Genomic DNA, 27,546 nt, shown 5'->3' on the forward strand with positions numbered 1-27,546 from the left:
GTCTGGCCTCGAAGAGTCCAAACGTCTCCCCCTGTAATGCCCTAATTTCTCATAGATTACCGAGAACACAGCGTTGGATCATAACTCATAAATTTTGCTCCTTTATTGAATAAAAACTTGAAAATAAATACATACATGGATCCTTAGCTAGGTTTTGATGATTGAGGCATTTAAATGGAATATAAGAAAGAGATTGAAGGCTCATTTGGCTTGGTGGCTGCCGTGTGCTTAGAGAGAAGGGAGAGGGATAGCTCGTGAGTTCTACAGAGATAGGTGGAGAAGAAGAACGTGAAGGAGAAGAGAAGGAGAAGAAAGAAGAGGTCAAGGCTAGGTATAAGGTATGGGTTAAGGTTCATAGCATTACATTTTGTCTCCTGTACATCTTGATTCTAAGCAAGGCAAAATGATGGTGATGATAGGTTTGGATTTTGTTGCCAGAGGATTGGAGGCTAGTGTTTGAAATCCCTAGGGTAAGTATTTGGGTTCATAATGATGTTAATTTCTACCTCTTCTTGAATCTAATATCATTTTTTTCTTTTCCTCATGTGGGTTTTGAAATCCTAGGCTTGAACAAGTGGTGGCCATAGTTTGGGTTATTGTCACTATTGCTCTTGAGTTCTAGCAAGAGAGGTAATGGGAACCTTTTTGTCTTATGGTTATTGTTTTTATCTTTGGTTTCTTGTGGTTTGGAGAATATTGTTTGAGAATGGTGATTCATTGTTTTGTTCTCCTTTGTTCTCCTTACTTAGTTGAAGGTGGGGTACCACCATGCCGAGTTGAAGACTTGGTACCATCTAGCCAAGTTGAAGGTGCGGTACCCTTTTGATGGCATTGCCCAGTTGTCTAGCCTCTCCATTAAGAAGGCCTCACCGAGATGATGGTAAGTGCAAATTTTGATCATAATATTTTTAATTTCTTTAGGCTTAGAATTTGTTATGTTTTAGTTATTTCAATGATTTTAATTTTGTTTTTGGTATTTTGTGATTTTTGAGTTAAAATATTTTTTGGTAGAAAAAATACACATTTATTAATATAAAAATAAATTGAGTTTGAATTAATATTTTTTATGGATTTAATTTCATATATTTATTATTTGGAAATATTTAATTTTTATTTGATTTTATAGGAAAGTGTGTATATTTATGAAGAAAATAAAAGAGTTGGAGCATGAATCTGAGCCAGAGCTAGAGCTAAAACTTCACGAGTGATTTTGACATTGTTGTGGTCATATTTTAGAAATTCTGCCAGAAATAAAAGTCGTAGATATTTTTCTAAATTTCCTATAGCATGTTAAATCATCGAATTCCAAGTTATATCGAGAGCGATATGGCCAAAAAATGATTAGTTGCGTGGGATCAGTTTCTTGATGTAATATCCATTTCTTGGAGGGGTAGTTTCATAATTTTACTACTGAGGGTATTCTTATTTTTTTTTATTATTATGTTGTATGTTTGCTTATGAATGAGATTCCTATGACATTAAGAAATTGTGATTTCTTATGTTGAATTTTTCTGTTATTGAAATAAAATCCTAACATGTGTAGAATGCCTAATAAATAATTAATTATGTGGGTTAATTTAATTATTTGCTAATGTTGTGAATATTATTATTAGCAGCATAATAATAATAGTAATAATATGGTGTGTGTTTTTTTTATTATATTAAATGGTTTATTACTTTATTATTATTTGAATTGATTAAATAATGGTAACTACATTTAATTATGAAATGACTTTAATTCCCTACTAATCCAGCACTGTTACACTATGTGTATAAAATAGTGCTTAACTCGATAAACGAGTCATTTGGACTTTAATGTGTTATTAAAGTTAATTAAATAGGTTATGTATTAAAAAATTTGGCCAAAAGAGTTTACTTTTCATTAAAAGAGTTCACTATATACATGGGATCCCAGAAAAGAGTTTATAAACAGGTACCGGGTAAACAGAACACAAAATAGTCGTCCTAAGCGGAAAAATGAACTATGGTCCTAGATCCTCAAAAGAAGTCTCAACCGTGGTGGTCGAGCAGGCTGCATATGTACACATTGCCCTTGAAGTTCTCCAACTCATAGCTGGTCCAGCTTCTCCTTGCCCTTATATGCACCACTTAGCACCCGTGAGCCAAAGCTCAACAAGAAAACTCAAATTCAACAGAAGAGATAATCAATAAGTTATAAATAATTAATAGCATCATATAATCAACAGGTTATAAATTATTAATAGCAAGCTTAACAGTTATAACCAACACTCAAGCAGGCAATCAATCCATCTATGCGGACATAGAGCCACACGAGCACATATCGCCCTACTTTCTTTCAAGCGGTTGTAGAGCCGTACAAGCGCATATCACACTTCCAGATTGGTCCAGTCATAACGACCTACATTTCGCATGCTAATGTCGACCATGACTTATAAGCCGAGCTTTCCAACCAGATACAAACATATATGCATGTCACACATAACACAACTATACATAATACATTTGTTCATGTCTAAACAAACATTCCAAGTGTGGTTAGAACCACGTTCAATATCTGGGGCTCAAGCCCTAATCTCAACATAGGTCCATTTTTCTAACCTCGAGTCCTGAGTTATAAGGCAAGGCAACCCCGAGCACAATCATTTCCTCCCGAGCCTAGAAGAAATCCCTAGTAACAACACATTAAGGAACATCCATCAAGAACTGAACTGACATAGAGCTCCACGACCAAGCCCTAGCCCTCAGGATCTTAGATTCTACTAAACCGAGTAGCGTAATCGTTCCAGAGCCCTTTGAATGGGTTTCCCATCTCAACATATTTTAAAATGCCTATTTAGCGCTGTAGCACCCCACACTTGCACTGTGGCCCCACACTAGGTCCAGAGGCCCACCTAAATTTCCTAGAATTTTGCATCGCGAGGGGCCACCACTAAGGGTTGCGGCATGCCACTTGACAGAGAGCTAAACCATAATTTTGTTTGTCCTTTTGAGCCGCGGAGGGCCCCACTAAGGGTCATGACACTATGGCGATCCAAGGGAAACCCAGCCTCAAGAACCTTCCAATGGGCTGTGTCGCTCTTACCAAGCGCCATGGCGCCACCCCGAAAACCCAAAATTTCTGTGATTTTCAGAAATTGCAACCATTCCAAAATCTAACCTAAACCTGAATTCAAATCAGCCCTACAACAAATCAGCCCTACAACATCATAGACCGAAAAACGCTCCAACAAACACTCTAAAACAAAAAATTCTCAACTCAAGAACAAAAACCTTAACTCCTCAAGAACACCACATAAAAGCTATGAAAAGAGTTCTTACCTTTAAATTCCTCAGCGAAAAGTCGAATCCCTTAGTTTTAGGTACTCCTAGTAGCTTCATATCCTATCCCACAAGCTCTAACTCCTACTAAGATCACCTCTAGGTTCCCAACTTCAAGAGCTCCTCCTTGGAACCAAGTGGAGAGAGAGAGAGCAGGAAAAAACGTGGGAGAGAGGGAGAGTACTTTTGACTTAACCATATATTAAACCTCTTTGCTAAAGTCTCTTTGGTCCCTTCCTTTGACGTTGACCTTAAAGCCCCCACAAGGGAAAAATGCTGATTTTGCTTAAATCCCCACTAAACCTCAAATTACACTCAAAATTCTCAATTAAATCAACTAATTCCTCCGAAAATAAATATTTTCTCAAAGATATCCACTTAATAATGTGGTCTCAAATATATATCACATATAAGTACAGTTATACCCTCAATGAGTCAAAATTATGAAAATGCTCATTTTTAACAAAAACGGGCCTTTAAGCATATTTAATACACTTAAACATGCATAATAAGCCATATTATAATATAGCTCATGTAATTAACATAATCACATATATCCTATATTCAATAAAACACAAAATGAATCCAATTAGGCCCTCCCATCCCACTTATTAGGAATTTTGGAATGTTACAATGACCATAATGTCCCTATGTTTGTATTTGATTGGGGGGCTTTTAGAGGACAATAGAACTTGATTTAAAATTTCAATTACCTGAGTAAATTCAAAATTTGGTTAAATTATAGCAAGGTCATTATTTCTTTTAATTTTTTTTAAGAAATTAAAGAATTCCTTCGTAATAGGCTTTGAAAAGTGGGTTTCTCAACAAAGTAATGGGTGGTTGGTTTTCTTTAGGATAGATACATTTTCTGGACACTTTAGATGGTGATTAAATTGTGGGAAGAGAAAGAGTCACACAAGTGGAAGAAAGAAAAGCATTCTTGAATTTTCTAGAGAGAGAAAGGGAGATTTTGACTTTGAGAGCCCTAGGGAACTTCTGGGTGGTTTTGAATGTGTGGAATGTCTTTCATATGATCTAAGAAGGGTATTGGACATAATCAAAGGGGCTAGAAGGTTAGTTTTCGAAGATCACCATTTTTCCACCATTAAAGTTGGTGTTCTTGGAGGATTTCAAATTTGAGAGTGTTTAGAAAAATTTAGGGTTCATGGAGGCATGTGTAAAAGCTTAGGGGACTCCAAGGATCAATTTTGACATAAATAATCGAAGTTTAAAGGCTTAAAATGCAAAGTGCATTTTTTTCACCATTTTTGGCAGTACACCGGCGTTGGAGAAGAAGATCTTAAACCAAGGGGTAGCAAGCATAGTGTTGGACTGAGATTGCGTGGTTTGAGTTGCTGGACATGTGAGGATAAATTTCCAAGCTAATGGAAATGGAAAAAACTGAAGCTCTAGAGTTGCGGCACCAAAGAAGAAGCCAACTCTGGCGAAGCACTGGTGAAGCTCAATTTGGGCAATTCTAGAGGTATTTTTTTTTTCTATTTTGGATTCTATATGACTTTTGGGGATGATTGGTGAAGTTTGAGAATTTTTCAATTTTTTTTTGAATTATTGTGAATTATTTGGTGTTTTTCAAAGAATAATTATGAAAAATACTTAGACTAGTGTAAAATGCTTGAAATATTTTTGTGTTAGGAAACATTTTTGTGCAGTTGGTGTGAGTTTCTAATTGTTTGTGTATTTATTTGTAATTATATTATTTAATTCTTAGATTAATTATGAAAATTATCTAGGATATGCTTGAGTCACTGTTAATATTTTTGTGGTGCTAATTATTGATTATAATGTGATTTGGAACTGAGTTTTACGCATAGTTACTAATTTCAATTTTTTTTAATTTAATTATGATAATTGTAACTTAAATGATTTTAAATTATAATATATGGTATAAATTAGCGTTTGATGTTGGGGCACTATTCTTATGATGTTAATATGTTATTATAGAGTTTGGAACATATTTAGAAATATGTTAGGATTTTGGGTAATTATTTGATAATCTCTTAGTATTTTCATGTATATGGTATAATTTCTTAGTAATTATTTGTATAATAATTATGATAATTTTTATGTATACTCACTGTAATTTTCTAAGACGTCTAATCTAATTTTAAATGGTTAGGAAGCATGTTAGGAATTGATTTTGGTAATTATGGCGATATTTGGTTATTTGTCAAATTATTATGAAAAAGGGTTAAATAAATATGTAATAAGAAATAATTAATTTTATTGGGAATGTATGACGTCAATATGAGTTAGTAGTGATAAATAAACTCAGGGATCATTTTATTTGAATTAAATTGCTTGTGTGAATTTAATTGGTTATTGTTATCAATATTTTCCACATTCAACATGTGGTATGGACAGACGGGTTACATGGGCTCTCGAGAGAGGCCCTGGCCCAACCAGGGCCTAGCGAACAATGAGCAATCGAACCCTATCGGCCCGGACCATGCCGAGCCCAGTGAGTAGCACGAGCATAGTAAGGGGGTCGAAACTGAGATGCAGGCCCGAACTGGCTTCCTAGGCACATCCAATCCCTGTCCTCCGGGATTTAGATTATAGTGGGATCCAAGCGAAGTCTCCATCGCCAATGCTCTGGCCCACCATCAAGATGTTTGATTTATTATCGTATTCTGATGTCCGCCTTGGTAAATGAACTCGGACCATATGTTTCGGGTAGGCCAGCTGTAAGGCTCTACTACCCTTAAGTGGCCCAATGGGCCTAGATTAACAACCTATAATCATGTTACACTCTTGTATTATGGCTCCGTTAGTGAGCACTTATTATTATATCCTTATTGGGGCCGGATTACTCCGACCCAACTCACATGACTTCTTATAGATAGGGTCATTCATGCACTGTAGCGAGGATCCCCGATTTTCTCCTGTATGCATAAACGTTGCTGAACTTGCAAAAAATCTCCATTGTTAAACTCTCTAAAGCCTAATACTAGTGACTTCGTGGACTAGGGCTTATTAATGCCCTAATCACGTAAAAAGTGTGATCTTGTTCATTTCTTAGCCTTTCTTTCTAGCTCTTATTTCTCAACATATTTATAGTTTCCGGAAAACTCGGTAAACATTTTGGTGCTTTCATTGAGAGCTGAAGAAAGCTTGAACCACTTCTTGTCAGCTACAAAGATGGTGAACACCAGACATATCATGTTTGATCTCGCTCAACAACAGCAACAATAAGACAATGGAAAACCATTACAAAACCAGCAACTTCCTCAAGACCAACTGGAGGATGTGCCTTATCATGGGCCCCTATCTGATGACTCCCAGAACTTCGGAGAAGGAGGTGAATACGATGAAGACTATTACGAAGAGGATGGAGAGGGATATGAATACCGTGAGGTCGAGAATCCCGTCGATCCTGGTGAGAATGATGTGGAACCTAACAGGAGAATCCAGAATTGGTCTGTCTGAGACAACAGGTCCTCGACCAAGAAACAAGGATGGCTGGACAACAAGAGACCACCAATCAGATGCAAGAGTCTTTCCTGGCTCTTCAAGCTTTTATTTATGCTCAGGGATTTATAGCCAATCCCTCAGTCATTCCTCCCCAGGAACTCAGCCACACGCCTACAGGGATTGGCATACCAAACAATGCTACAACCCCTACTCCTCCTCTAGGACGATCTCCCCATCCCAGAGCCAGTCCATCGAACCAAGCTCAACAAAAAGGGAATGCCAAAGCAGTCAATCCCATCGAGAAAGCAAACCCCCAAAAGAAAACTCCTTCCGCTCCAAAAACCATGGCAGACTCAAGGCATTTCTTTAGGAAAGAACGAATGAATCCTATCCCAGGATAGAATCATCCAAACAAACTATACAGGAAACACTCGTAGGGTACTAAACCCTAGAATGTCCCCATATAGGACGATCAGGGAAGACATTTTTATCCCAGTGCTTCCGTGAACAAGGATCACGGAGGAAGTAGACGCGGAGAGGAGGCAGAAGAGGTTAGTTCGGGAGATGACACATTCTACGTCGATTTGCGAGATGGGCTCAATGCTCGGAAGGAGCGAGCCTGAAAGGAAAAGATTCACCCTCGAGGAGGCAACTTGAGGAATAACCTCACTAACAGAAGGAACAAAAGAGTTCCCCCTTGATGATGGAATGGCCAAGCAATTAATGGAACAGTTGGCCGCTCTCAAAATGGTCATGAACTGCTTGTTCCGGAAACAAGAAGGAGAAAGTTCAGATTTATAAGAAGAAGAAAAGGAATCATGTGCCAAACACATCTTGGACGTCGTGTTACCCAAAGGGTTCAAGATGCCGGACATAACCGCCTACACCAGAAGCACTGACTTAAGAGACCATTTATCTCGTTACAATCACTTGATGATTATAGCTCATGTCTATGACAAGGTTGAATGCATGTGCTTCTCGATCACTTTGGCCGGACTCGCCGAAGAGTGGTGGAAAAGGCTCAAGACAGGATCAATCCAGTCTTGGTCCGAATTACAATCAGCTTTCCATAAACAATCTGTGACTGTCCAAAAAATGGACATGGAGGTCAGTGCACTAGCCAACATTAAGCAACATCCCATAGAAACCCTTAGGGCTTACATCCAACGCTACACGGAAGAAGCTTCAAAGACTAAGGTGGATGAAGGACAATGCCTAGTAGCCCTCTAGTCCGGAATCAGAGCTGGATCCCCTCTCTAGGATGACATGCAATGCAACAAGGTGACCATTCTTGAATAATTTATAAGGAGAGCACAAGGCTTCATCAATTGGGAAGAGGCTCAAAACCAAGCCTTTGGATGGTAGCCAGCACCCCAACCAATAGCACAAACCCTTGCTGGGTATGGAGCACAATACCTGACAAATCTCTATCTGGCGCTTCAAACGGTCTCTAGACCTGCTGGAACCCTCAGGATGTCATTCATTACCCTGAATGTATATGGGCCCACTTCATCGGGATATGCTCCAGCTCATTTCGCCCATTTCTCTAGGTACAGAGTGGCACCGACCAGATACAGTGTCGTTCCTGAAGGTTCCTAACCATCCCATACCGAAGTGGCTGAGGCAAGCATAAACCTTCCCAGGCAAAGAGTTCTGGAAAAAATCAGAGCCAGTCCGAGCCCACAAAGAAGGAAAAGAGGGGGCACGAACCCCAATACTCAGAGTATACAAAATTACTGGATACCCAAGAGAACATATACCTTGCAATGGGCAACGTATTCCATTACCGAAAACCAAGCCTCATGTTTAAAGGGGGAAAGAACCTGAGGGACGCGAGCAAAAGGTCTGCCTATCACAAGGACAAAGGCCACACAACTGAAGAATGTCATCAGCTAAAAGATGAGATTGAGAATTCGATCAAGCCAGGACACCTCCACGAATGGGTCAGGATGCCAATTGGAGTTCCAGGACTGCCCATGGCTCCCTGACAACCTTTGGCCCAGGGAGCGCAAGTACCGTATCGAACTCTTCAGTGAGGGTATGCTCCAAGATCGGGAGCATAGGCCCCTCAGGGGGCCCCAATAGTGAAATCACCTGGAGGTCCTATGGCTCTCGAGCTCAGAATGCCATATCCCCTCAGAACCAGGCCTCCTCGAGTAGATGGCCACGTAGCCATCATATCAGGAGGCCCGTACCCGGGAGGACCAACCCGAAATGACCAAATGAGGTACCTTAGTGAACTTGATCACAACCATAAGGTGTGTGCATTGGTCCAGACTCTAACCCAACGCCCAAAGCAGATTAATCTGCCCATCACGTTCACGGAGGAAGAAGCCCAGAATGTCCATTTCCGGCATCATGACCCCTTGGTCATTGACACCAAAATTTCCAACAAAAGAGTATCCCAAGTGTTGGTGAATAATGGGAGTTCTGTCAATGTCCTATTTAAGCCGGCCCTCACCACGATTGGCCTAACAAAGGTAGACCAAGCCTCGTGTCCAAAATAGATCTACAACGTCAATGGGGATTCGTTTCTCTTGATGGGAAAGATTCAACTCCCTGTGACACTAGGGAATGAGGTTTAGAGCTCGTTGAAATACTGCACCTTCGAAGTAGTGGACTATCCCACTGTGTACAACGTGATTTTTGGGCGGCCCGTTCTAGTTGACTTCGGTGCCATTACCTCCATCTGGCATCTGTGCATGAAGTTCCCTGTGATAATGGCAGAGTGGGGCAATACGAGGAGATGAAAAGAGTGTCTGAAAGTGTTATCTTGTCTCCGCTTGACCATTCTTCATGGTCCGCGAAGAGCCTCTTAAAGAGGAAAACGTTGATCCAATCCCACCACCACAACCAACATGGAGGGTGGTCCGGGAAGACGATGAATCAGATCCCTAAATAGAGGCGGACGAGCATTAGAGCCCATGGGGATGTTGAGAAGGTCTGCATCAGTGACACCGACGTGACCAAAGTAATACGGGCAGGAAGAAATTTGAATCCAGAGGACAGGGCTGCGGTAATTGCTCGGGTAAAAGAAAAACAGGACGTCATGGCTTGGTCCCACTTGGATATGACTGAGATTGACTGTAACATCCTATGTCATGCCCTAAACATCGACAAGAACACAACTCCCATCCGGTAGGAGAAAGGCCATTGGACGCAGAAAGGGCAGAGGCCCTCAAGCTAGAAATTGAGAAGTTATCCTCGATCAATTCATCCAGGAGGCCATGTATCCCATTTGGCAGGTAAATCCAATGGTAGTTCCAAAACCTAATGGGACATGAAGAACATGCATCAACTTCATAAACCTCAACAAGGCATGCCCAAAGGACTGCTTCCCTATGCCTCAGATAGAACAGATTGCGGATGCTACGTCTGTGTACAAGTTGCTATGCTTCATGGATGACTACTTCGGCTATACCAGATTTTGATGCATGTAGTAGACCAAGAGCACACCAGTTTCCAGAAAAACAATGGTGTATACTACTATATTGTCATGCCCTTTGGGCTCAAGGATGCTGGAGCCGCCTATCAAAGATTGGTCAACAGATTGTTCCAGAACCTGCTCGGGAAGAACATGGAAGTCTACATAGATGACATGTTGGTCAAGTCCCAGACAACGACCCAACATGCGGATGACTTGGCGGAAGCATTCCCCATTATCCAAAAGTACTGGATGAAGTTAAATCCCAAGAAGTGCACTTTTGGCGTGGCATCTGGGAAGTTTATGGGCTTCATAATAAGCTCGAGGGGGATAGAAGCCAACCCGGATAAGATCAGAGCACTGATCAACATGCCATTGTCGCAGAAACACAAAGATGTTCAGAGCCTAATGGGAAGAATATCACCTTTGAGCTACTTTGTGTGGAAGTCCACGGACAAGTGCATCCCCTTCTTCAACATACTTCGCAAAAACCAGAGGTTCGAATGGACGGCCGAGTGCGAAGAGTCTTTCCAAAAATTGAAGGATCATCTCACCCAAGTGCCAATCTTGTCAAAACCGATGCATGGGGAACTACTATACCTATATTTGGCAGTGTCAGAACATGCCATCAGCGTTGCCTTAGTGCGAGAAGATGGAAGGTCCCACTCCTGGTTTATTATGTAAGCAAAAGGTTGCTGGGAGTAGAGTCCAGATATCCATTGATTGAGAAGTTCACATTTTTCTTACTGACCATTTTCATGAAGTTAAGACCTTACTTTCAGGCCCATGCCATCAAGTTACTAACGAACCATCCCCTACGATAAGTGTTACAAAAACCCGAGTCAACGGGAAGACTTTTGAAGTTGGCCATGGAGCTAAGCCATTTTGATATCGCCTATGTTCCGAGAGTATCCATCAAGGGACATGACCTGGCCAACTTCATCGAAGAATGCACCAGGATAACCAAGGACGAAGAGCCAACTGACCCCATAACACCCGTTTGGAAGATCTTTGTTGATGAAGCCTCCAATGAGAATGGAGTTGGGGCCAGTATCATTCTAATATCCCCTCTAGGTCACCAGTTGCAAAGTACCCTACGCTTCTGGTTCGAAGCGTTAAACAATGAGGCTAAGCACGAGGCCATGCTGGCAGAATTACGTTTCGCTCAGGAACTGGGGGCCGAGAACATCAAAGTCCAGATCGACTCCCAATTGGTGGTAAGATAGATTTAAGGAGAATACCAAATGAAGGGAGAGAAGATGGTCGCCTACGTGACGAAAACCCGGGAGTTACTCCAATCTTTTAAAAGATACCTCATCCATCAGACCCCTAAGGAACATAACGTGTTTGCAGACACACTAGAAAAATTGGCCACGGATATTGAAGCAGAACTCTCTGGGGTAGTCCCAATCGACCATCTACCCGCGCCCAATATTCAAGACCCACAATCATCAATGCCATCAATTACACAACGTCCTGGATGGGGCCTTTCATCCATTATCTAACCACTGGGAAATTGCCCACGGCCAACGCGCCGCCAGGAAGCTTCAGTACCAAGCTCCCAGATACCAGATACATCATGATGGATGACAAGCTCTATTGCAGGAGGTTGTCCATGCCCTATCTTCGATGCGTATCCGGGACTGAAATGAGCACAATCATGCACGAAATGCACAAAGGATTTTGCGGAGATCACGGAGCTGAACTTAGGTTGTCCAAGAAGATCCTAAGGCAAGGATATTTTTGGGCAACCATGAAGAAGGAATGTGTAGATTACGTCCGCAGGTGCGAACAGTGCCAAAGGTATGCGAAGATCCCGCATGCTCCTCCCACAGAGATAACTTTGACGACCAGTCCCTGACCTTTTCTAGTTTGGGGAATTGATTTGGTAGGATCCCTCCTGACCGGGAAGGGCGAAGTAAAATATGCCATTGTAGCCGTCGACTATTACACAAAGTGGGTCAAAGCGGAACCAATGAGCACCATTACCTCCAAAAAGGCCCCAGACTTCGTCATCAACAATATTGTATGCCGATACAGCCTCCCTCACAAAATCGTGTCTGACAACGGGAAGCAATTTGATAGCATCCATTATACCAACTTTTGTGAAAGACATGGAATCATCAAAATCTTCTCTGCAGTTGCAAGGTCTCTAGCAAACGAACAAACAGAGGTCGTGAGAAAGATTTTGAAGAGGACAATAAAGAAAAAGCTGCAAGCTTGTAAGAGCAAGTTGCCGGAAGAGTTTCCCCGCATCCTATGGGCCTACCAGACCACGGAATGAACATCGACCAGACATACTCCCTATTCAGTGGTGTACGGATGTGAAGTAGTCATCCTAGTAGAAACTGCAGTCCCGTCTCACAGATGAGATATGTATGATCCCGTCCATAATCATGCCTTATTCCAGGAATCCCTGTATCTCATCGAAGACATCCAGGAAGAGTCACAAGTGCAGTTAAAGATGTATTAGGGTCAGATCCCAAGGAATTTTAACTCGAACGTTTAAAGTCGAAGGTTTGGAACTAGCGATCTAGTCCAAAGAAGAGTCTTCTCTACATCTCAAGATCTGGGAGTGGGGGTTCTAGGACCTAAATGGGAAGGACCCTATGAGATATTAAATGAATTATGTCTAGGAACATATCGCTTAAAGCAGCTAGATAGAACAGATGTCCCAAGGGCCTGGAACGCAGAACACCTAAATCGGTACTATCAGTAGTCGGGAGAATTTAACCCTGTTTTTTCTAACATTTTTACTTTCAAGTAATGTATGCCCTAGAGCCATTTCTTATTTAATGAAGATGGTTAGAACAAAACACCATAAGAAATGTTTTAAGAAAATAAAAAGTTCATATCCGTCTTTAATTTTTACATGAACAAGTGACCTAAGACTACACTCTTTGGTCGTTTGGGGGGGGGGGGGGGGGTGTTAGGACCATCTATATAGTCCAGGATTAAAAATAAAGGAGGATGAAAGGTTCAGAGCCTAGTCCTAATCCAGAATTGTATAGACTGGGGGTCCAAACGCAACTCCCAAAAAAGGACACAAGGCTCAAAGCCTAATCCTAATCCAGATTTGTATAGCTAGGGGTCCAAAACCCAACTCCCAAAAAAGGATGCAAGGCTCAAAGCCTAGTCCTAATCCGGATTCGTATTGTCTGCGGGGTTCAAAACCAAACTCCCAAAATATTGTTTCAAACCTAACATGGTCCAAAATAGCCTAATCCCCATTTATTGTTTTCCTATAACGGTTCCAGGATCGTTGGAACTTGAATCTTATGTTTAAATTGATTAAATTTAGTCTTATAAACGGTCCACGCGGTTGGAACCTAAATGTCGGATTTGAGATAAGTTAATCAACTAATTCTATCTAAGTCATATCTTTAATGGCCCAGGCTATTAAAATTAAGTCATGTCTGAAAAGTCCATAACGGTCCAGGTCGTGGGAACCTGAACATCATAGTCAAGACAAATTAAGCAGATAATATTTGATAATTCCTTAATGGTCCAAGCCGTTGGAACCTGAACCTCGGGTTCATGATAAGTTAATTAACTAGTTCATATATGAGAAATCCATAATGGTTCAGGCTGTTGGGACCTGAACCATAGAATCATGATAAACCAATTAAGTTATATTTGTTAAGTCCAAAATGGTCCAGGCTGTCGAGACCTACACTTTTGTTTCAGGACTAAGTAAATACGTTCTACAATTTTTCCCCTAATGGCCTTGGCCATTGGAACCAAGATTCCACATTTAGTCCTTATTCATGCATAATGGTAAAACAATTAGTGAATTTTTTAAGGAAAAAATATAAAGCGAGAATCATTGTGCAAAGACAAAAATAAATATAATAACAATATAATAAGAAATTGTCTTAAGCGCATCTGCGCCCATAAAACATATGTTTACGAAAAAAAAGGAGATAGGAAGCCCCAAATAAAAGTACAAAGGCTCAGGCCTGAGCTTTACTCTGAACCAGGACGTCTGGAACGATTTCATCCATTTGATCCACAACAAGGAGCTTCGTGTCCTCTTTCTCCTTAGCCTCAAACTCGGCTCTCTTTGCAGCCGAATCCAAATAAAGGAGGGGATTCATATTATTCTCTTGGAGCCAGGCCATATAAATGGCCTTGTGAAAGGTAGCCGTTAGCAATTTGGCAGCCTGCTTCTTCTCCTTGCAAGCATCCTCATTGTGTTTCATCTCCAACTAGACCATGGCCTCCAAAGCCTAGATTCGAGCCCCAAAAGATGCCACTTTTTCTCTCTCTTGGCGAAGTTGGGTCTCGACCGCCTCCAAGATTGTCTTAGTCGAAGCCTTTGAGCCGTGGGCACAGGATAACTCTGCCTCCAGGTCGTCCACCAAATTCTTGTGGTCAACATCTTTCCTGGATAGCACTTCCTCATGCTGAGCCTAAACCCGGGCAGTCTCTTTGGCGAGGGCCTCCTTCGTAGCTTCTCGGTGGTTGATGGCCCCTTCAGCTCCATTTGGGCTGTCTCCAGCTTCATGGCTATCTCAGCCACCATGTTCACGTTTCTGTGAGCCAACAAGGCAACCTAGAATAAATCAGAGTTAGAAACAACACAAAAAATGAAAATAATAAAGAAGCTTTACAGGCAAGTGGCTTACCACAGTGGTCTGATGACGGATGGCCTGGGAGATGCAGAGAGCATATTTTCTAGCCAAGGTGGCATAGCATTTGAGCTAAAGGGTAGACATGGATGTCTCCACCTGGGCCAGCAAGTCTGCAGCAAGCAGGCCCACGTCGTGCCCCAATTTAGGCCAAAATCCAATCTCGGTTGCCAGTCGATCCACGATCTGTTGGGGGGCATTGTAGGCCTCTGGACGTCCAGAATACTCCACTTTCTGATGAATGATCAAGGCCCTGGCTACCTCGTCCTATTTATCGCACCTCTTGTCCTAGGTCCTACGTTCATTTTCACTTTCTCTGCGTCTGCCTTGACTGCGGCCTCCATTACCTCAATGTGAATGAGGGCCAACTCCTCTCTCAGAACAGGGTCCCTCTCACATTGCAGTCCTCGGAGGCTAGGGGCATCCATCGATTGATGGCTGGCAATCAGCTTGACCAATCAAAGGTTCTTCGTAGTCACAAATCCCCCCCTCGCCACCTCCAGCTCCTCGACACCGGGGGTGGCATAAAACTTTCTACGGTCCAGGATTGACTTAGTGAGCTAGGTTTGGGCGTATGGACCTGTTCACAGGAATGTGAGTATCCGATTATCAAAACAAAAGATGAGATGAAGGATGAAGAATGATAACTTACCCACACGCCAAAATTCTAGCACTAGAGTGGGGTTCTTCTCTAGAAGGTACTCAAATGTCATGAGCCAGTAGTGTCTGGCATTCAGAGGATGTTTCTAGGAGTTGAACGGAGCCGGATTGAGGCCATGTCTTTTCTACCGATAAAATTCATCATGTATCTTGTCGATGGAGTTCAGCTCGGCTCCAACTGATAATAGTACAACACCTCATTGGGGGTGGGTGCCGCGATCTCCTGTGAGGTGCAAAATATACGCCACCCCGCCAGCAACTTGTATGCCTAGGGTATGAGGTGGAAGGAAGCAATCCCCATGAACTTGAGGAATCACGCAAAATAGTCATGTAGCGGGAGATGGCTCTCACACAGATATGGGCTGCACTCCAGGCCTCGAATGTGGCCACTCCAGTGTGAGCCTTCTCTTCTTTCTAGGACAACCTGTTGTAGAAGAGCCCTGGAGTCGAATCTAACCCGAGGGCTTTTTCCAGCACATTTAGCATCTTGTAGTTCTAGAACTCGTTCACTTTCGGGTCCATTTTGTTAGGAGTATGTCCTAAAAGTATGTAAAAGACATTTATTATTTCGATGAATAAATAAATACAATGGTTTATTATTGTTATATTTAGATTATTAAATTATTGTTTGAATAATTTTGTAAATATCAGAAAAATTCCTTATTCATTATTGAGGATGTGATCTTGTATTAGTACCAGAGAATTAAGATCACATGAATGAATAAAAATAGTCAACAACAAAAAATTAAAGTTATGGAATTCTTTAATTGGGGTTGTAAGTACGGTTTGATGAGTATCATGTTGATAAAAATAATCTAGATTCGGATTATTGATGTGCTAAGACATCTCGGTAAATGTGCTTTATATAATATGATTATATATGACATGGACCGATATGAATAAAAGTATTTATCCAAAAACCATTTAAATATAAAGACTTGTAATTCATATCATAACTGATGATCATTTATAGATCAACCTAAATCCTGAGCGTTCATGAACTCCTATTCATGTTTATTAAATCTTTTGATTCAATCGGTAAGGTCTCTTCATAGAATGAGGCTAATGACTTTTGTTTTGGAGATTTAATATCATGGATAGCTGGGAACATGTATCAACAATACAGAATCTAATCTTTCCTAATGGATTGTATATTAGTTCCCTTAAGGGTTAATTCTGGAACTGAATGATTTTGAGCTCAAATCTATAATTAGATTATAGATTAATTATTCACTAGTGAATTAATGGTACTTAAGGAATAAGAAGTAAATTAGAAAGGTAAAGTGGTAATTCTTCCATTCTAATTTATGAACTAATTAATTAGAGGGTTGAACTATTGTAAGGTGGTTATATCAATGGACAACTTAAGATAAGATTTCTGTAAAAGTATATTTATAACATAAAGAGTGTAATTATGAATTTATAGTGGAGAAATATCAGAATTAATAAATTAACTATTATAATTAAAGAGTTTAATTATTTAGTTACAATTTATTGGAGCTTAATGTTATAGCTCCATGGTCCCCGAAATGGCTCAAACAAACACTGACAAAGGTAAATACAAAAATGGGCAAAATGACTTATTTGATAAGTAAAATATTTTTCTATGCACTAAACATAATTATTGTATAATTATGTGTAATTAATAAATTGAGAATTAATTAATTATTTTATTTAACAAAAATAGAATTAATTTTGAATTAATTTATTTTTGGGATTTTTGGTATTTAAATAATAAAAAAAATTGGGAAAAATCACATGCCTTCCTTGGCATGTGGTACACATGTAGCACAGTGTTCAGTAACTGTGCTACACGAATAAGAAGCTCTTGGTAATTTCTTGGTTCTACAATTTTAGTTATTTAAATATTAAATAAATAATGTGATATTGTAATATGATTAAAATATTATTATTTAAACAAAATTTGATAACTCATTAGTTATTTTCAAATTGTTTAAAATAGCTAATATTTTATTTTTAATATATTGGATATATTAAATATAGGATATCAGTTTTTCAGAACTATACTTTTCAGGGATAGAAAAGTTATCGTGAAATCTCTCTGAGAGAAAGAGAACAATGCTACAAGCATAGGTCACTGTTCTTCACAAACTTAGGTCCAAACTTTATCAGATCTCATGTATTGAGAACATCTGATAAATAGATTTTGCCTATTATTTTGTATAGCAAGCCCACACTCGTTCTTTGTGTGTTGAGATCATTTTGGAAGATCTTGGTGTGAGATCTCAAGGATTTTTTCCATCCAAAAAGTTAGCAACCAGGAAGGACTTGAGGTAATTTTCTATTCATATCTTTGATTCAATATATATATATATGTATGTATGTGAAGAAGTGGATCTAGAAATCTTGTGGGGTTAAATTAACAATTTTGATTGTTGTTCCACTGCATATAATCTCTAATTTGATCTATAAAAACCAACACATTTCCCACGTGTTGCCTGTGGGAAGCTTGTGCCCCTCCATTATGATGGGGCCCGCATTCACTACATCTTCTACTTAGAGGGTGATGCCATGACCCATGATCAAAGACCTGGAGACAACAAGTAAAGTGAGAACCAAGCAGTTAGCACCAAAACCAAAGAAAATTGGTTAACGTAGGGGGACTCTCCTAAAGATGCTTGGAGAGGTCCCCTCCGGACATAAGTCCAGGAATAATTAAGGTCCTAGGAGCATGAGTTGGGAACTAAAGGCTAAATATTGGTGCAAAACGAAACTAATTCACCTGGACATTTTTTAGACGTCCAGGTTCAATGATTTAGAGCAATCCAACCCGCTCCATTAATCAATTTATCCATGGTATGGAGTGTCACCAAGAAAGTTCTCTACAGTTCATCTCTACCACTACCACTACCTAGAACCACCCTACACGGTGGTCATGGCCCTAATGGCTACATGGTCGTGAAAAAAATGTGGTAAAAAAAATGACAAAAAGAAATAAAGAAATGACTAGAAAGTCTACTGAGTAAACGTGGATCTAGAATTTGTTGGGGTACAGGCAACGACGCTGGCAGAAATTAAGCCTTGAACTTGAGGAGGCGATATAATAGTTCATTGACACTCTCAGACAGGTCGGCGGGGACAAAGTTTTCTTATTGATAAATGAAAGAAGGCTTCATCGGAAATAGATGGGCACGAAAATGCACTAACTGTCGGAAAAGTTCGTCAGCAACTTTGGACATTCAGGGTTTTAGCTCTCTGCTCTTTTGTTTGAAAATTTGGGAACAGTAAGAGTGTGGAAGGGAGGCTACTGAGGTATTTATAGGAAGAAAAGCTCTTATTCAATCCAATGGTCCAGAATGAGAGTCTCAAAACAATCCTCATCCAACATTCATGGACAACACAGAGGTATTAACTAGCCCAATCAAGTGCTAAATCATGGATTCGTTAATCCATGATCCACACCTCCCTCATCCAACGGTCCACGTCAAAAATCTCAAGACAATCCCCATCTGATGGCTCCAGATAATGCAGAAGCATTAAACAACCAACTCGAGTGCTCGAAGCACCTTCGGGAAATGCGCTTACACCCATCAATCACCTAGGACATCAAAGGTTTTTCCCCATATTATTTGGGCGCAAGTGGCATAGACGTACCATCTACATGAATACACATGTCTAGGATAATGGGAATTCGAAAGGACTAGGATTAGCCAGTTGTCCCACAAGTAAATGAATCGGGACTTAGGTGAATGAACCCAGGTCTTCGAAAATGAACCAGGATACAGGTGTTTGATTCGAGATGAATAAGGAAAGTCTCCACCACACGAACACGGATGAAGACTTGAGGGGTAAATTTTATCCATATTTTCCACCTTGGACAGGTGGCATGGAAGGACGGGTTACATGGGCTCTTGGGAGAGGCCCGGGCCCAACCAGGTCCCAATGAACAATGAGAAATCAAACCCTATCAGACTGGACCATGCTGAGCCCAAATAACTAGAGAGTAACACGAGCATAGTAAGGGGGTCGAAACTGAGATGTAGGCCTGAACTGCATTCCCAAGCACATCCAATCCCTATCCTCCAAGATTTAGATTATGTTTGCAGGCAATCCATTCCAAGAGCGAATCACATCAAGTGGGATCCAGGCAAAGTTTCCAGGTCCATCATCGATGCTCTGAGCTGCCATCACGATTCGATCTATTATCGTATTCTGATGTCCACCCTGGTAAATGAACCTGGACATCGGTAAATGAACCTGCACCATATGTCCGGGTAAAAACAAGCCCAGTCCTTCCTACAGCGGGCGTGCCTCGAGAAATCCGGTAGTTGGTCTCCCTAACTAACCTGCAGAATGGGGTATGCATGGAACGTACAATGTTCCTAGGAAATGGTACTGCCACTACTCTGACAAATCCTGTCCCCATGATCCCCCTGGTAGCCCACGCGGATCAGTTCGTGCCAACATACAAAGGGCAACTGTAAGGCTCTACTACCCTTAAGTCTGCCCAATGGGTCTAGATTAACAACTTATAATCATGTTACACCCTTGTATTATGGCCCTGTTAGCGAGCACTTATAATTATATCCTTATTGGGCCCGGATTATAAATAGGGTCATTCGTGCACTGTAGTGAGGAACCCCAATTTTTTCTTGTATGCATAAACGCTGTTGTACTTGCAGAAAACCTCCATTGTTAAACTCTCTAAAGCCTAATACTAGTGACTCGTGGACTAAGGCTCATTAACGCCCCAACCACATAAAAATTGTGATCTTGTTCATTTCTTAGACTTTCTTTCTAGCTTTTATTTCTCAATATATTTATAGTTTTTGAAAAACTCGGTAAATAGTTATAAAATGCTAGTTTTGAATAGAAGGGAATTTTCCTAAATTTCTGCATGTAGAGTGTTTGCATGAATACATGTGTTACATGGAATATGTTTATATGTGTGTATGCAAGTTACTGGTATGAATTTTAATGATAAATAACCAGGGTTAATATGCCATGCAAAGGGATATTTTTTTTTTTTTTGCATTGTGTATATTGGCATAGAGTTTTCTGAATAGGTTTCTGTGTGAAATCTTGATTTGCGTGCTAGAATTAATTTTGAATGTGTCATTGTCTTGTTGAGTGTTTAGGGTCTTGTCGATGGGTTATAGAGAGAACAAGAGGATTCACATTAACTGAGGTAAGAATAGTGGAAATATGTGCACACGGTGTATGTTTAAGCATACAACCTTGTTTATGGCTTGTTATTTTTTTGTAATTATGTTTTGTGATTGGTTATTTTGTGATAGTGTTGCTACCATGAGAATAGTGCTAAGTGACTAGATAGTTGACATGCTTGAATGATAGACTGTAGGCGTGTCCTATGTAACTACTACTTGTGTAAGCACAACACTTGCAGGTATTATCATGGGTGAGTAAAATTCATTGTAATGAGATGCCCCGTGGGAATGCCAAGTGTGAGTAAAGCACAAGGCAGGGAAAATTACATTTAATGTCTCATCAACATGGATGTGAGTTGATTATCGTATCTGATTACAATGTGTGATATGGGACTCTGATTTATGTGTGTGAGTACAACACGCATTGGATGTTTACTGTGGTAATGTGTTTATATCGCATGTGATTAATTGTGAAGTTGTTATTTATTCTTATTTTATCTCCTTAGGGGGGTTATGTCCTACATAGCTCTTCTTACTGAGTATTAGCTCACGAGTACTCTGTGTGCAGATAAAGGCAATGAAAAGTAGTGAGTTGTACGAGCTCGAGGCATGGTTCTTACATGTTAGTGGCAGGCGGTGTTTTAAAGTTTTTAAAATATTTTTGGATTGGAACATTTTAGTGTTGGTATTTGACTTGAAACGATTTATTAATGTAATTATTGTTTTTAGTTAAGTGTCAAACATTTTATTTTAAATGATGAGAACTCACGCCAAGTTTTTTTTTTAATAAATGAGTCTTTTATGTCATAAATTTTTATCGATTTAAAACAACTTTTATAAGAAAATCTGGGCGTTACACTTGAGAAATACAAAAATAAAAGATTCAAAGTCAAATTTTGCAACAAATTGGAAAATATTTTTACTCCAAATTAAAATATTGGAGATATCACATCAATATTAAAAGAAAATTAATACCTATTAGTTTATGTAGTGCACCAAATTTTTTTTTTTAGATTATTAAAATTTTTGTGATTTATTTTATTTAAATGTTAAGTGTGATGAATTGTTTTATTTAAGTATTGTTATTTTTATTTGGATAATTATTTGTTTTATTTGATTGTTTATTATTTTATTTAATTGTTAGAACTGTTTGGTTAATTAATTTAATAAGTGAATAATTGTGTAACATGTTTATTTTACTATTAGTGTTAGATTTTATTTAAGTGTGACAATTGAGGTAATTATGTGAGCTATGGTGGAATGCACTAAGGTGCATGATAGATAGTAATGCACCCTAGTGATTTAGTGTGTGCTAGTGCATGGTAGCATGGTGCACATGTGTAGATTTTTCTACACATTTTATACTTCCTTATTTTAGATTTTATTTGGGTTAATTTATTTATAAAAAAAAAAGAAAAGAAAAGGGAAATAGGGAGTTGGGCGTGTGACCTAGTGGGAAAGGAATAATTTCCTTAAGATGGTAAAAATAAAAAATTTAAGACCATAATCATTTTGGGGATAGGCATGATCATATTTTTATTCCTTTATATCTTTTTAAAATAAAGAGAAATTAAGAAAAATAAAAGGGAAATGGAAACTTACCTTATTGTGTTAGGGGAGACTTTATGGGAGGATTTGTGATAAAGAGGCTATGAAAGAAGAGAAGAGCCTTTGCTCTTGTGTGTGTGGCTGCCGTGACCTAGAGAGAGAGGGAGAGAGAGTGGCGTGTAGAGAGAGAGAGAGAGAGGAAGAAAGAAAGAAAGAAAGGAAGAAGGAAGGAGAAGGTGAAGAGGAACCCCCTAGAGCTTGAACAAGGGTGTGGAGTTTGGGTATTGATCTTTTGTGTTCTTGATTTTACAATCAAGAGAGGTAATGGCCTTTTCTTAGCCCTTATATTGTTTTTGGTGGGTTGTATATGAGGTTTTGTTAATGGTGCTAATGGTTGATTTTGGTAGGATTGATGCATAGGATTTGGATTTTGTGAGAGTATGATTTGTGTTTAAGGGTTGTGATGTTGATTTTGCTATGCATAAAAATTGTAATAATCTATGAATACTTGTAAGGTGATTTCGGCCTAGGCACACCCAAGGGTGTTCTTGATATGTTGTGTGATTTACAATATATTAGATCCATGTTTTAGGACCTATGTTATATGGGTAAGAGAATAAATGGCAATCTTGATATCTTGATCATGAAATTTTGTTAGATGCATGTTATATTTTGAATGATTAAATTATAAGATGCATGAAAATAATGATAGAAACATGCTAGGTTAATATAAGGCATATGTGAATATGGTGCTTATAAATTACTATATGTTATTTTATTGATAGTGTTTTGTTGGTTTTCATGGAATTGCAACAAATGGTTTTTAAAAGGATTCATGTGAATATGTTAGTGATATTAGAATCATGCCTATTATAAGAGTATAATGAGATGTTAAGCATGTACGATTTCATTTAATTTTTGAGACAAAAGTTGAGTTTTATAAAGAATTAAGCTTGTTGTTTTTTTTGTAAATAATTGGGTAAAAGTTGATGAAAAGATGAGTTGCATGCATAAATAATGTTTTTGATGAATATGTTAATTTTTATGAAATTAAAAGAGGATTTTAAGTCTCATGTTATGATATTTTACTCAATTAATTTCCTACAGAATTTTTATTGAGTTTTGGGAAAATATGGGTTTATAAACTTGAATATGGTGATTTTTAATGATAATAATAGTTGCTGGAATTTTGTAATAAAATATGAAGTAAGTTTCACTAAAAATGAATTTGATTAATTTTTTGAATAAATTATTTTTCCTAAGTTATGGTAATATTGAAAAATGATATTTTCAATGGTATGAATGCATATTTTGATAAGTAATGATTTTTCATTTATTTTGATTAAGAAAAATATTTAGACTCTACTTATTTGTGATTTTTGAATAAAATAATTGGTGGCTGAAAGTTGTTTTAAAAATGTTAACAATTGTTATTAAATTGTCACATATGGATTTTTGCTACTTAAAAACTAAGTCTTAAGTAATTTAAATCAAAATGTATTATTCCACACTTAAAATATATTTTTCACATCATTTTTGTTACACAATGATAAAATATATTTTTCTAAAGAAATATATTAAAATAGGTATTTTAATTAAATCCAAGCTTGTTGGGTAATTCTTGGTAAATTAATATTTATTTAATGAAAATGTCACATATTTTATTTTGAGCTAAAATAAAATAAATTTATAAAAAAATAAAATAAAATTTTTGAGAAATTTAATCAACTTAGAAGTTTTAAGAAAATAAAGCGTGTAATATGTCTTTGAATTTTAAAATAATAAAAGAAATGTAGAATTATCGTTTTTTAAAACGCCTTTATTACGCAATGTTCCCACGTATGCATGTTACATGCAAATCAACTTTTACGTCCAAAATCATGATTATTATTCAACTATGTGATTTTTATAAAACAATCATGTTAGTAAAATGGGTAGAACGAGCATTATTCTTTTTGGCGATAATTGCATGTTTAGTGTAACTGTTATCATGAGTGCATGGCCCATGCACATATGAGTTGTATGGAAGGGCAAAATAGTAATTTTATGAACCTAAGAAACGTTATTTTGATTATGATATAGGCTCGTTGAAAGATTGTGAAATTCTTAGCTTGGACCTGAGGTAAGGAAGTTAGATAGATTCTATGATTTTATGCTATGAATGGTAAGGTTGTTATATGAATGAACTGTTATGAAATTATGAATGTCATAATGTGATGATATGTTGAATGTGATATGTGTATGGATGTTAGATACATCAAACATAATACGATGTTAGATACATCAAACAGATTTCGATGTCAGATACATCGAACGAGTTACTAAGGACATTGAGACGTGACTCCTAGGGCGGACGCGCCGAGGTTATTCAAGGACCAGTGATCTCCTGTTTACCTCATAGGGTGACATGGACAACTAGCGTTCCATGCTCATCATGTATGCTGTATGTTTGTGATATGATGATATGTCACATTTATGTTATGATATGATGATATGTTACGTTATGTTATGATATGATGATATGTTACGATTACGTTATGACGTACCATGATGTCTTAGATGAATGTTAGTGTTTGGTTTTTGTTGTTTTCTTACTTGCTTATTTGTTTGTACTTCCTTACTGGGCTTTTAGCTCACCCCCTTACTTTCCTTCCAGGTAGCAAATAGGATTTCTCTATGGCACGCGTGGTGACATGAGGAGTTCTTTCATCATGGGGTGTATGGCGTGGGGCAATCCTATGGACGATAAAACGATCAACGTAGAATGCCATTTAAATTATGTTTTGTTTTTAAGAGACTTTCCTAAATTATCAGCGGGACTCTGTTATTTAAATTATTTGGTTTTTCTTTGAACTTTGCATAAAAACCTATGTTTTATTTAAAACTTATGGCGCCAACTTGCATGATTTTAAATAAGTCCCCCTGAGACTTTAATAATGGATGGTATTCTTTTATAAATTATGTTATGCGAATGTTTTGTAAGTATTAGTCTAGGGCGTTCTTTATAGTTTAAGTTTAAGTTTTAGAATTTAAATTTTATTTTGATTAATTTTAGTTAGTATGAGACTATTATAAATAGAGGTGTGTCTCTATTTGAAAACTAGACTCTATACTCTCTCTTTTACACATACATTCTCTTCTACTCTTTTTCTTTTAGTAAATTTAGTTTTTTTAATTGTTGTGTTTATTTTTAAGGGCACTTTCAAAGCCATAAATATGATTTATTGGTTTTAATAAATTTTAATGTTCTTCTCTTTTTCTATTTGAATGCTATGAATTTTGTAAAATCTTGTTTAGATGGCACTAATTAGGGTTTTGCATTATTCTACTATCATCTTAGGATTGCTATTCACCTAATATTCTAAGGTTATATGTAGAGTGATAAATTGCAATTAAGTATTGTGGCATGTATTTTAATTATGATGAAGAAAAGAACCTAGGTTAAATGAATTCCATGCTTAGCGAATTTGTTGCCTAGATTAACTTGTTTCCATAGGATGTAATGATTTTCCTGTGTTAAATATATTGCATGCTAATTGGGTTTATTGCTTATTAAAAATGATTAATTAATGAGTGCTTAGCTTTATTTAATTATAATAGGAAAACTGGAATAATTGACTCCTTAAGTGTTATTTACAAGGTTAATAGTTTAATTGGGAATATCAATCAATGTTCTTATTAAAATGCTTGATTGAGTATTTAGTGGTGGAGAATGACCTCTTAACTATTTTGACCATTAACTTTATTTGTATTGCTATTTTTATTTTTATTTGTAAAACTCCCCTCTTTACTAACTTTTTTTCATTTGAATAATAAATTGAATTAATAGTCCTCGTGAGATCAACCATTACTACCGCTTTACCAATAATTTAGTGAGTAATAAGGAAATTAATATTTAAATTTGGTGTGGCTAATGGCACGAATCAAATTTTAGGCGTCGTTGTCGGGGACTATTTTATTCAATTTGCTATTTTTTTTTTTTTTTTACTAACTTGATCTATTATTTGTGGTTCTTGTTTTAAGGACTTTCATAGAATTTAGTTAGAGACAAGGCGATGTACTATCAAAAGTTTATCAAATCATTCAACGTCTCACCACAAATAAATAAATATGACCGAACATAATGACCACTTGAGCAAGACTCAGTCGAGCTAACGATGTTAAGCAAAGCACTTGCGAGAGTTTTTCTTACCATTTTTCTTTTTATTTTGCATTGATATTTTTATTTGTTTGAGCCTTGAGGACAATGCTTATATTAAGTGTGGGGGTAGAAGATAACTAATGTATTCTATCATGTTTTTTTTCATTAGTCTTAGTAGTAAAGCATGGTTAAGATTAAAGTAATTAGTCTATGATAAGATTTTTTTATTGTGATTGATATAATTTCAGGAAAATGATAGATTCTAAATGAATTATGTGCTTGACTTTTATTTTGATTACTACTTAGGCTTGATTCTTAATTTTTAAACTTATCCACAATTAAATTTACTTAGTTACTAGTATTTAGAGAGATTTGTGCTTGCTAAGATAATATTTTGTTTAGTCTCTACAACTCTAGAACTTATTTGATGATCATTCGAGGCGAATTTATAAGTTACACATGATTAGGGATATGATTAGGCAATTTCTTTGGACTTATTGAGCATTTCAAGCCTACCTTATTTATTTATTCCCTAGTTACCAATTTTGAGCTTTATTGATATCGCTTGATTTATTTTTTATTTACCCTTATACATGAGTCTTATGAAACAAGAAAAAAAATATATATATATATATCCTTATCTTAAACCCGTCACACCATAGGGTATAGTGTTTTGATTAGTTGTTTGTTGTGAGGGGAGTTGAAAAGTGTGAAATTATTGAGATTAAGGTTTTGTATTGGGGCTATGCTTTAAATGTATATATTCTCCTATTTCTCTAGAAAAAAAGAAAAAATATTGCAAGTTATTCAATGAAAAGAAGAAAGAAATAAAATTTCAACAATTCAAGTGTGGGAGAAATAGTGAGATATATGTTAGAAAAAAAAAAGGAATTATTTTGGAAATTATTGGGGAATATTTGTAAGGGTGTAAGTAGAAGAAAGTGTATTCTATGGTGTGATTTCAGCCTAAATTGTCTTTCTCATCTACCTTTAACCTTAGCCATACATCTACCTTTAACCTTAGCCATACATTTCAAGCTTATGAAGTCCTATTGATAGTTTGATTAAGTGTTCTTACATTAGTGAAGAATGATTTGATAATGAGCTTATAGAGTGGATGTTCTTAATAATAAATTTATACATGTGAGACACTTTTAATTTAATTTTGTCATGTATAAATTGATTTGGATATGAGTGATATAGTGAATTTAATTGTGCACACACATAAAAATGGGTTTAGGAAGTGATCATATTTAAGTTGAAATTCTAAGAATTGTGAAT

This window comes from Humulus lupulus, chromosome 7 (assembly GCF_963169125.1).
Source record: "Humulus lupulus chromosome 7, drHumLupu1.1, whole genome shotgun sequence".
Taxonomy (NCBI): Eukaryota; Viridiplantae; Streptophyta; class Magnoliopsida; order Rosales; family Cannabaceae; genus Humulus; species Humulus lupulus.